Source organism: Xenopus tropicalis, chromosome 6 (genome assembly GCF_000004195.4).
Source record: "Xenopus tropicalis strain Nigerian chromosome 6, UCB_Xtro_10.0, whole genome shotgun sequence".
In the NCBI taxonomy this organism is placed as follows: Eukaryota; Metazoa; Chordata; class Amphibia; order Anura; family Pipidae; genus Xenopus; species Xenopus tropicalis.
Window position 1 is genome coordinate 136,986,941 of NC_030682.2, and position 10,605 is coordinate 136,997,545.

Here is a 10,605-nt window from a genome sequence, read left to right on the forward strand (position 1 = left end):
GACTGCTTTTATTTTCTGATTACTGTTACTCTTCTTTTCATTGTGTACTGCAGCTCCGTCTGTGTGTGTTGGAGACAGGTGTGCTGCTCATAGTAGTGCACTAAGCACCAACCACACATTCACATCATTTTTTTTTATTTGTGTTTTTTTACTTTGCTACTGTAATTTATAGAGCCGAGTGCTATTAGTCTAGCTGTGTTGGGGACTGGTGTGCTGCTCCTAGTAGTTCACCCCCAGCACCAACCAGAGATCACTTTTTTTTTTATTATTAATTTTTTTTTTTTTATTTAACTTACTGTTCTTTAACGTGTCCAGTGCTGTTTGCTGTTATTCATAGTAGTGCACCAAACACGTTACACATAGTAGTGACATTGCATTGCAATAAAATTACTTGAGCAACGTTTTTCCACCAGCAATAATATATTCCGTATCCACTACTGCGGCGTTTTGTCTTTGCGTGTGAACCGGCTGTAACCTTTACACGACTTGATTGGCATGTAGACGCCGGACGTTTTAAAGCAGTTTATTACACAAGTTTAGAAATGTAGTGTGATTTCTGCCCTTTACAGCACAAAACGCAACGCTGTGTCACAATGTATTTTTCAGAGAAGTTTTTGCCCTTGATCCCCCTCCTGCATGCCACTGTCCAGGTCGTGGCACCCTTTAAACAACTTTAAAATCAGTTTTCTGGCCAGAAATGGCTTTTCTAGTTTCTCATTGAAGTCTATGGGGGTTCTATGGGGTTCGCAAAGTTCGCAAAAGTTCTTTTTTTGTGAGGTTCGCTACATCGCTATATATATATTTGTATGTGCGATTCCTTGCTGTTATATGTGATATTGTTAAGCAGATAATACATTCCAGGGTACAATAATAAAAATCCTAAACTCACTTAAACAGTGTATTTGGAACAAAGCAACAATACTGGGAGAAAGGCATTATGATTGGCCAGTCCTGCACTTACAGTGTGTTTCATAGGATGCTGATTGCTTTGTAATGTAGTCTCTCTCTCTGTGCGGAAGTGCACAGCATTCAAGTTCCCCTCCATATTGCTCTCACCATGCTCAGGTTATGGTTACCTTGCTTTTGTGTTGCAGTAACAAATGATGAGATCTCAACTTGAGCCTTATAGTCATCATGTCACATTACTCCCATCACTCTAAATGTCTCTCCAGTGCAAACATAATATAATGAATATAATTAGTGATGGGCGAAATGTTTTGCCAGGCATCGATTCGCGGCTAATTTCCATTGGCGGATTGTTTAGCGAAACGGATGAAAAAATTTGCCGCATGTCCAAAAATTGTCGCCGGCGTCAAAAAAGAATAGTTGCCGGCATCAAAATAATAGCCGCGTGACAAAATAATAGCCGCGGGCGACAAAAGAATAGCCGCGGGCGACAAAAGAATAGTCGTGGGCGACAATTTTTTTTGCCGCACAGCATTTTCGCCATTTTGAGGATCTTTTGAAAGATTCGCAAATTTTTTGGTGAAGCGAAACGGAACAGATTCGCTCATCACTAAATATAATGCTTGACTTTCTGCTGGAATATAGTATTGAACATGGCTGGATTCACTAGGTAACTGCGAGGTGCTCCCCTTACTGTTCTACTGCATCTGGGCCTATTTACATTGCACTTTTACTTCCTCTGAGCACGAGACTTTCCAGGCAGCTATTGTGGATGCTCAGAAAAGTCATAACACCCCATTCCCGAATAAGCCGCACGGTTTGACACCTCACTCATGGGTCTACAACAAACGGTGGTTTATTGCCCCCTGCTGGGGCAATTAACCGCCCACCCCTCAGAAAAGTCATAGCACCCCATTCCCGAATAAGCTGCACGGTTTGACACCTCATTCATGGGTCTACGACTAACGGTGGTTAATTGCCCCCTGCTGGGGCAATTAACCTCCCACCCCTGCGGGGGCAATTAACCGCCCACCCCTCAGAAAAGTCATAGCACCCGATTCCTGAATAAGCCACACGGTTTGACACCTCATTAATAGGTCTACGACAAACGGTGGTTAATTGCCCCCTGCTGGGGCAATTAACCGCCCACCCCTCAGAAAAGTCATAGCACCCCATTCCCGAATAAGCCGCATGGTTTGACACCTCATTCATGGGTCTACGACTAACGGTGGTTAATTGCCCCCTGCTGGGGCAATTAACCTTCCACCCCTGCTGGGGCAATTAACCTCCCACCCCTCAGAAAAGTCATAGCACCCCGTTCCCGAATAAGCCGCACGGTTTGACACCTCATTCATGGGTCTACGACAAACAGTGGTTAATTACCCCCTGCTGGGGCAATTAACCTTCCACCCCTGCTGGGGCAATTAACCTCCCACCCCTCAGAAAAGTCATAGCACCCCATTCCCGAATAAGCCGCATGGTTTGACACCTCATTCATGGGTCTACAACTAACGGTGGTTAATTGCCCCCTGCTGGGGCAATTAACCTTCCACCCCTGCTGGGGCAATTAACCTCCCACCCCTCAGAAAAGTCATAGCACCCCGTTTCCGAATAAGCCGCACGGTTTGACACCTCATTCATGGGTCTACGACAAACGGTGGTTAATTACCCCCTGCTGGGGCAATTAACCTGCCACCCCTCAGAAAAGTCACAGCACCCCATTCCCAAATAAGCCGCATGGTTTGACACCTCATTCATGGGTCTATGACAAACGGATGTTAATTGCCCCCTGCTGGGGCAATTAACCGCCCACCCCTCAGAAAAGTCATAGCACCCCATTCCCGAATAAGCCTCACAGTTTGACACCTCATTCATGGGTCTACGACAAAAGGTGGTTAATTTCCCCCTGCTGGGGCAATTAACCTCCCACCCCTGCTGGGGCAATTAACCGCCCGCCCCTAGAAAAGTCATAGAATCCCATTCCCAAATCAGCCGCACGGTTTGACAAGCAGGCATGCTTATGGTGGTACAGGTATGGGATCCATTATCTGGAAACCCATTATCCAGAACGTTCCAAATTACGGAGAGGCCATCTCCCATAGACTCCATTATAAGCAAATAATTCTAATGTTTTAAAATAATTTCCTTTTTCTCTGTAATAATAAAACAGTGAGTTTGTACTTGATCCCAACTAAGATATAATTACCCCTTATTGGGGGCAGAACAGCCCTATTGGGTTTATTTAATGGTTAAATGATTCCCTTTTCTCTGTAATAATAAAACAGTACCTGTACTTGATCCCAACTAAGATACCATGAATCCATACTGGAGGCAAAATAATCCCATTGGGTTTCATTCATGTTTAAATGATTTTTAGTTGATTTAAGGTATGGTCCCATACCGGTATCATAAATCGTGAGCTGCCCTTGAAAGTGCAAAATATAGGATTTGTGGGGAAATGGAGCCATTGAAAAAGCCATAACGACAACCGCATCAGCCCATTTCTGGGCCAAGCGGTCACCGGGACATAGGGAGGTTAACTGACTTCTGTCCAGGGGTCACAAGGGCGTAACCTGTGGTGAGGCATATTTCTAGCTATGGGGGGATTAGAACTACTGGCTGGCTGGCTTAAGGCGGGTGCATTGACCACTAGGCTACGCTTGCTCCTCCCGCTTGTAGGAGGTTTTTTTCGTCCGCTTGTCATCGTCATCTTGGCAGTTGGCCTATCCTAGCCGACTGAATGAAATGAAGGATTTTAGCGCAGAGAGGGAAGTTTTTAGAAACGTGAAATTTACCACATTTGAAGAGGTTTGCAACCTGTGTCAGAAGATACCCCGCACAAGGGTATAAGTTTTACAAATTTGCCCCATTGACTAATAATGGGGATTTTGGCGAATAACTAGTTTGTCGTAGACCCATGAATGAGGTGTCAAACGGTGCGGCTTATTCGGGAATGGGGTGCTATGAATTTTCTGAGGGGTGGGTGGTTAAATTAGCAAGGGGGAAATTAACCGCCCATAGACTTAACATTGAGACCCCAGCAGGGGGCAATTAACTAGCGTTTGTCGTAGACCCATGAATGAGGTGTCAAACAGTGTGGCTGATTCGGGAATGGGGTTCTATGACTTTTCTAGGGGCGGGCGGTGAATGGCCCCAGCAGGGGTGGGAGGTTAATTGCCCCAGCAGGGGGCAATTAACCACCGTTTGTCGTAGACCCATGAATGAGGTGTCAAACCGTGCAGCTTATTCGGGAATGGGGTGCTATGACGTTTCTGAGGGGTGGGCAGTTAATTGCCCCAGCAGGGGGCAATAAACCACCGTTTGTGGTAGACCCATGAATGAGGTGTCAAACCGTGCAGCTTATTCGGGAATGGGGTGCTATGACTTTTCTGAGGGGTGGGTGGTTAATTGCCCCAGCAGGGGGCAATTAACCACCGTTTGTCGTAGACCCATGAATGAAGTGTCAAACCGTGCAGCTTATTCGGGAATGGGGTGCTATGACTTTTCTGAGGGGTGGGTGGTTAATTTCCCCAGCAGGAATGGCTGCAGGCTCTTTTTCAGAGAGCTGAGACCTGCCCCATGAATTGAGGGCATACTATATTAGTCAGCACTCGAAGGGCAAGGGAATGTCAGGAGGAGTAGCCTACATAGGGACCCTGTCCTTATCTCCCACCTTAAGGCTTAGGGTTGCCACTTCTGCTGGCTTTTTCTCCAGGCAGGGGGCGGGCGGTGGTGTAACGGAGGTAAGGGAAGAGGTGGGCTATGGGGGGCTATGACCGATTGCTGAGTCAATCTCCCGGTTTTCGGATGGGCTTTCTGGGTCAAAACCTCCTGCCCGGTTTTTCAAATTAAACTCCTGCAACCAGCAACCCTGAGGCTACACTTGTGCCCCAGGAAAGATAAATGACCCCTAAAGTGTATCTTGTACCAATTTAACTTTAATTGTGATGCACACAGTAAGATCTCTTACCAGTGGTTTACTCTGCACTACCGACAACTCTCCCGAAAATGCCAACCCCTTCTCTAATATTACAATCACTGCAAATAAATGACATTACTTGGGGCAATTATTATTTGGCTTAATTGTGGGACAATGTGATAGAAGGCATTTCCCCATGATTTAGCCTAATCGCCAGTAATAATATAATTTACTTTCAGTGATTCTAATGTTAGCAAAGGGAATGGCATTTTCAGGAGTGTAGACGCCCATGGTAGCGCAGATTTAACCTCTGGCGACAAACTTTACTATGTGCCACCACCCTAATAAGTAACTGCCATGTAGTGAAGCCTTACTGTGATTATCATTGTAGTTACAGTATCACCTTTATATCCATTTCATTATGTTTCTCTGATGTGCTATAGTAACTGTGTATATTGCATGTACACAACTGGTTTAGCCACTAGATGGGGACAAAAGCCCCTTCTGTTCACCTATAATGCACAATTGTGCTTTTTATTCAGCATTCTTTACATCCAGGTTTTAACAAAACTCCCATTTGAATTTGTTCTATAGGAAACTAATATTGCAAGAAGCAAGGGTGGCAGATTGGTAGCCAGATACAGTATGGGAGACAAATGACTTGGACTGTGGGTACAGGGCCCACTGGGGCTTCTGCCTCAGGGGCCCCTGCACCCCCCCAATGATGGCCCCCACCGCCTTCACACACACCACCCCCCTCCCCAGCAAGGACCCCCCCACACCCGTCCGACCCCCTCCCCTGAGCACCCCTAAATTAAACTTACCTGCAGCACGTCGGGGGAGGGAAACGGGCAGATCAGTGGAGCGCCCTGTGGGGATCGGGTCTGGGCCCAGTTCAACACTGTACATTATATACATTATGGGGGGCATTTACTAACCTGCAACTTATTTGGGTCGGGGTTTTTGATGAGGAAAAAGTCGCAAACCCCCCAAAAGTTGCGACTTTTTCTAGATTTATTATGCCAGCTAAAGCTTGCCAAGATCATGTAGAAGTCAGTGGCAGATGTTCCTCTCCCCGTCCCTGGAGGATCCATTTTTGCCTAGAAACTGCAAATTTTTGACACTGTAATCTTACATTTTGACAAAGTTAGAAGCGCATGTCACCATAGCAACTAATTAATATCTAAATTGTGTTATTATTGCAAATATTACTTCACCTTGCGCAGGTGAAATTCACATTTTCATGAGGGGCGAAATTTTTTTACCAATCTCTGCTAGAATTTTGCTGCGTGTTTTGTAAAATAGCGGGTTTTTTTCAAGCAAGAGAAAAACACCCATTGACACCAATGCATTTGTCTAAAAAAAACAATCGTTAAGAAATGGCCATTGACCAACACAAAAACGGCTTCAATCAGCACACCGAACAGCCAAGGTATCTAAAACATTAGCTTTTATTTATTTCCTTTTAAAATGCCTGACACATTTCGTGCGCATGGGCACTTAATCATAGGCATACAGACGATAGCAAATACACAGTTTAAATAGTTTAAATAGTTTAATACACATTGACCAACACATATTGGATGAGAACAGTGGTGAACCTTCCCAGACAGACAGACAGATAGATAGATAGATAGATAGATAGATAGATAGATAGATAGATAGATAGATAGATAATAGATAGATAGATAGACAGACAGACAGACAGATAGATGGATAGATAGACAGACAGACAGACAGACAGACAGATAGATGATAGATAGATAGATAGATAGATAGATAGATAGATAGATAGACAGATTGATAGATAGATAGATAGATAGATAGATAGATGATAGATAGATAGACAGACAGACAGACAGATAGATAGATAGATAGATAGATAGACAGACATACAGATAGATAGATGATAGATAGATAGATAGATAGATAGATAGATAGACAGACAGACAGCCAGACAGATAGATGATATATAGATAGATAGACAGACAGACAGACAGACAGACAGACAGATAGATAGATAGATGATAGATAGACAGACAGACAGACAGACAGACAGATAGATAGATGATAGATAGATTGACAGACAGACAGATAGATGATAGATAGATAGACAGAGAGACAGACAGATAGATACTGTAGATAGATAGATGATAGATAGACAGACAGACAGACAGACAGACAGATAGATAGATAGATAGATAGATACATAGATAGATAGACAGACAGACAGATAGATAGACAGCCAGACAGACAGATAGATGATAGATAGATAGACAGACAGACAGACGGATAGATGATAGATAGATAGATAGACAGACAGACAGACAGATAGATAGATGATAGATAGACAGACAGACAGACAGATAGATAGATAGATAGATAGATAGATAGATGATAGATAGATAGATAGATAGATAGATAGATAGATAGACAGACAGACAGACAGATGATAGATAGATAGATAGATAGATAGACAGACAGACAGATAGATGATAGATAGATAGATAGATAGATAGATAGATAGATAGGTTTAAGGATATTATAAGTTCACCAAGGATTTTGCATGCATTAAGAAGAGGCATCAGTGGAATTACAAATTTGATCCCAAGAATATTAGCACATGAATGTCAGCACAATTAAAAGCTTTATCTTGTGGAAATTCTGTTGCACAAAGTCAGTTCTCTTTAGAGAAAATACATAACAGTAACAGTGGTCCCCAACCATTTTTTCACCACGGACTGGTTCCAAGCAAGACAGTTTTTCCAAGAAAAAGGAGTGAGGAGGGGCACAACTAGTGCATTGTATTTCATTTAATTATTACATATATAATGTAAATGTAATTATTTTTATTATTATTATGACATTATAAAATATAATACAGTTCATCATAATACAGAATCAGTGGGAGACCTGAGCTTGTTTCCCTGCAACTAGATATGCCCAGCCCCTTTGCTCTTCTTACTCCCACCTAGTGGTGTAATCCCCTGCTGCTTAGTATGGAGCTTTAAGTACTTTGGTCCTTGTCGCGATCAGTAGAAAGCTCCCTGTGCTTCGCATAGCTGTTGTCATGGCTGTGTAACATATCGGGGAGTTGGGGTCACAGGTAATTGGGATCAGAGGTGGCCCGGATCAGCACAGTCCCCGGCCCGGTGGTTGCCCCCATTGAGTATAACATCACTGTCCTTTTCAGATTTTACCATAGTCCCATTTGTTTATGTTTTAAAAATCTAGTTCTTCCTCCAAACATATTGTGAATAAAATGACTCCACATACAATAAAACCAAGTTCGGATGCCTTAATGCAGAACAGACAGAACACACTGGAACCGGTCCAGTTCTAATCCCAGCCGAGGGCACTGCGCTCCTGCAATCTCCATGTTTATTGCCGGCTGATTGGCAGTTCCAGAGGAAGACTACTTTCTCTCAGTGATCATGTTCTTTTATGTTTTCCATTAGAAATCCTCATCCAGGCGCCCCAGTTTATCAGATTGCAATTCTGATTAATTAATGAATTGCTGTTGCTTATTGGATTTATTGATTCTAATTAATTTATGAATTGCAGTTGGGTATTGATTAGCCGGGTCATCATGATTAATTTATATATTGCTTGATCCGGCATCGGAATTGATTTTGCTACTTGCATCTAATAAAACACAGCATTGATTTTTTTCCCTTTTCCTCTTGTTTGTGTTGTTGTTATGAATAGCAACCAGGGTCATTATAGTGAGGAAGAAAACAACTATGTTGTGTCGCACTTTTGGCCCAAAGAAATATATTTACTTCTATAGGAAGGGTTTAGTGTATGTTTCTCTAATGGGTAAAGTCCTAATATAAACACTATGGGGCTGATTTGCTAAAACTTGTTTTTTTCTGGCCTTGAAAGTCGTATAAACTCGACTTGGTATAAATTCCAATTAAACTGGATCATTGCTGTATTTGTAAAATGTCAAGATAATGCTTGAATCGTTTGTACGAAAATTTCAAGTTTACATTCGAAAATCCTGAATTTTTCGAGTCAAACGCATTGTTAAAACTCAAAAAATATGAGTTTAAACAGACGTTCATTCCCATGAATCCTCCCAAACAGGAATTGCTCCAGCAGCCATTTTAGAAGCATTGGCACTCTTGGAAAACAATAATGTTTCACTTGTAATTGGGTGAAATTATGGGGTTAACTTCCCCTTGAAAATGTGTGAAACAGAAAACAATGAGGGGATTCACTTCTCCTTGAAAACATCTGTCACTGACTATTCTATTCCACTACTATTCTAAGCCTCCATAGGACTTGACAGATCAAACCTGCCGATTTTTTTTTTTTACAAAAAAGTTAACTAAACCTTAATAGTTATTTTTGTAAAACTCAAAATGTTCGAGAAACAATATCAGAAAAATCAAGTACTGGCAAAAACCCATTCAGAAATCTCAAAAGTAAAAAAAAAAATATACTTTTTACCAAAATTGCTTAGTAAATGTGCCCCTATATTTCAGGGGGTCCTTATGCAGCCTACACTGAAGTGGGCAGGGCAAGAACTAGCCAATAGGCAGAGCATTTAGTCATTCCAAACACAAAAACTAAATTAAAGGGGAACTCCACCCAAATAAAACTTAAGCTTCTTCAAATGAAAACAGAATTTCAAACAACTTTGCTGAGGAGACTGCCTCATTCAGATAAAAGCAAACAAAAGGAATTCTGGGAATGAATTCCAAACTCTTAAAAAAATCCCATTTACATGGGTTTACCCTATAGGCTATAACTCACATTCCTTTTGTTTGCTTTTGTCTGTATGAGGCAGTCTCTTCAACCATATTTATTTGTTTGTAGAACCACATGGTGACTCTCCCTAAGCTGATCAGAAAACCCTGCACTACACTGATGAGCCCCAAGAAAGGCGAAACCGGTCTGTAGTTGGGAATCTGATCAGCTATTATCCCGGCTTCTGCTTCAAACCCAGTGGATGAGCTTTAGCCTATAGGATAAACCCATGTAAATGGGATTTTTTTAAGAGTTTTGAATTCATTCCCAGAATTCCTTTTGTTTTTTTTTTTAAACAACTTTGCAAAATACAATATTTCAATTTAAAAAAATGGTTTGGAACAGTTCCATAAGCCCCGCCCCCTGTTCTACTGCTGATCTGGCTGACTACTGAGACTCAAAAATCTAACAGTAGTCACTTATACAATAAGGGGGGTGATTTTTCAACATTCCAGTTTGATTTTTTTCACGACTCAAGTTTTTTCACTCTAAACAACATTGAATTCGACTTATGGTTCAAAAACTTGAATGTCTGGTAATAAGTGCAAAAATGTGTTGTAATTTATTATGCAACAAAACCGCGGCAATTACTTATGGTAAAATAAACCAGCTTAAACCCGTTAGGATCATGTAGAAGTCAATTGGCGGATATTCCTTTTACAAATGGAAGATCTTTCTTTGTGTCGTGGTCTTAAGAGTTTTTCGGGGGGTTTCTGACATTGTGCTTTTGTGGTTATCACAAATTTCTTACAACTTTTTGCCATTTGTGCCTTTTTCGGTGCAGATCTTTTGTAAAATGGCTGCCATTTGTAGAAATGAATTTAAATTCCCTTCTAAATGTTTAAACACATATCTTCTTCCTTTTGTAATATTTCCATATGCTCAGGTCACTCTGTTCTGTACTCCCCGGCCTGAACCCCTTGGCTGCCGCGCGCTCCCACACTCGCCCTAAGTACATTTCCATTGTCCGTTCTCCATCATTCCGCCATTTAATATTTAATGCTAAGCTGCCTAGCCTTGTCACG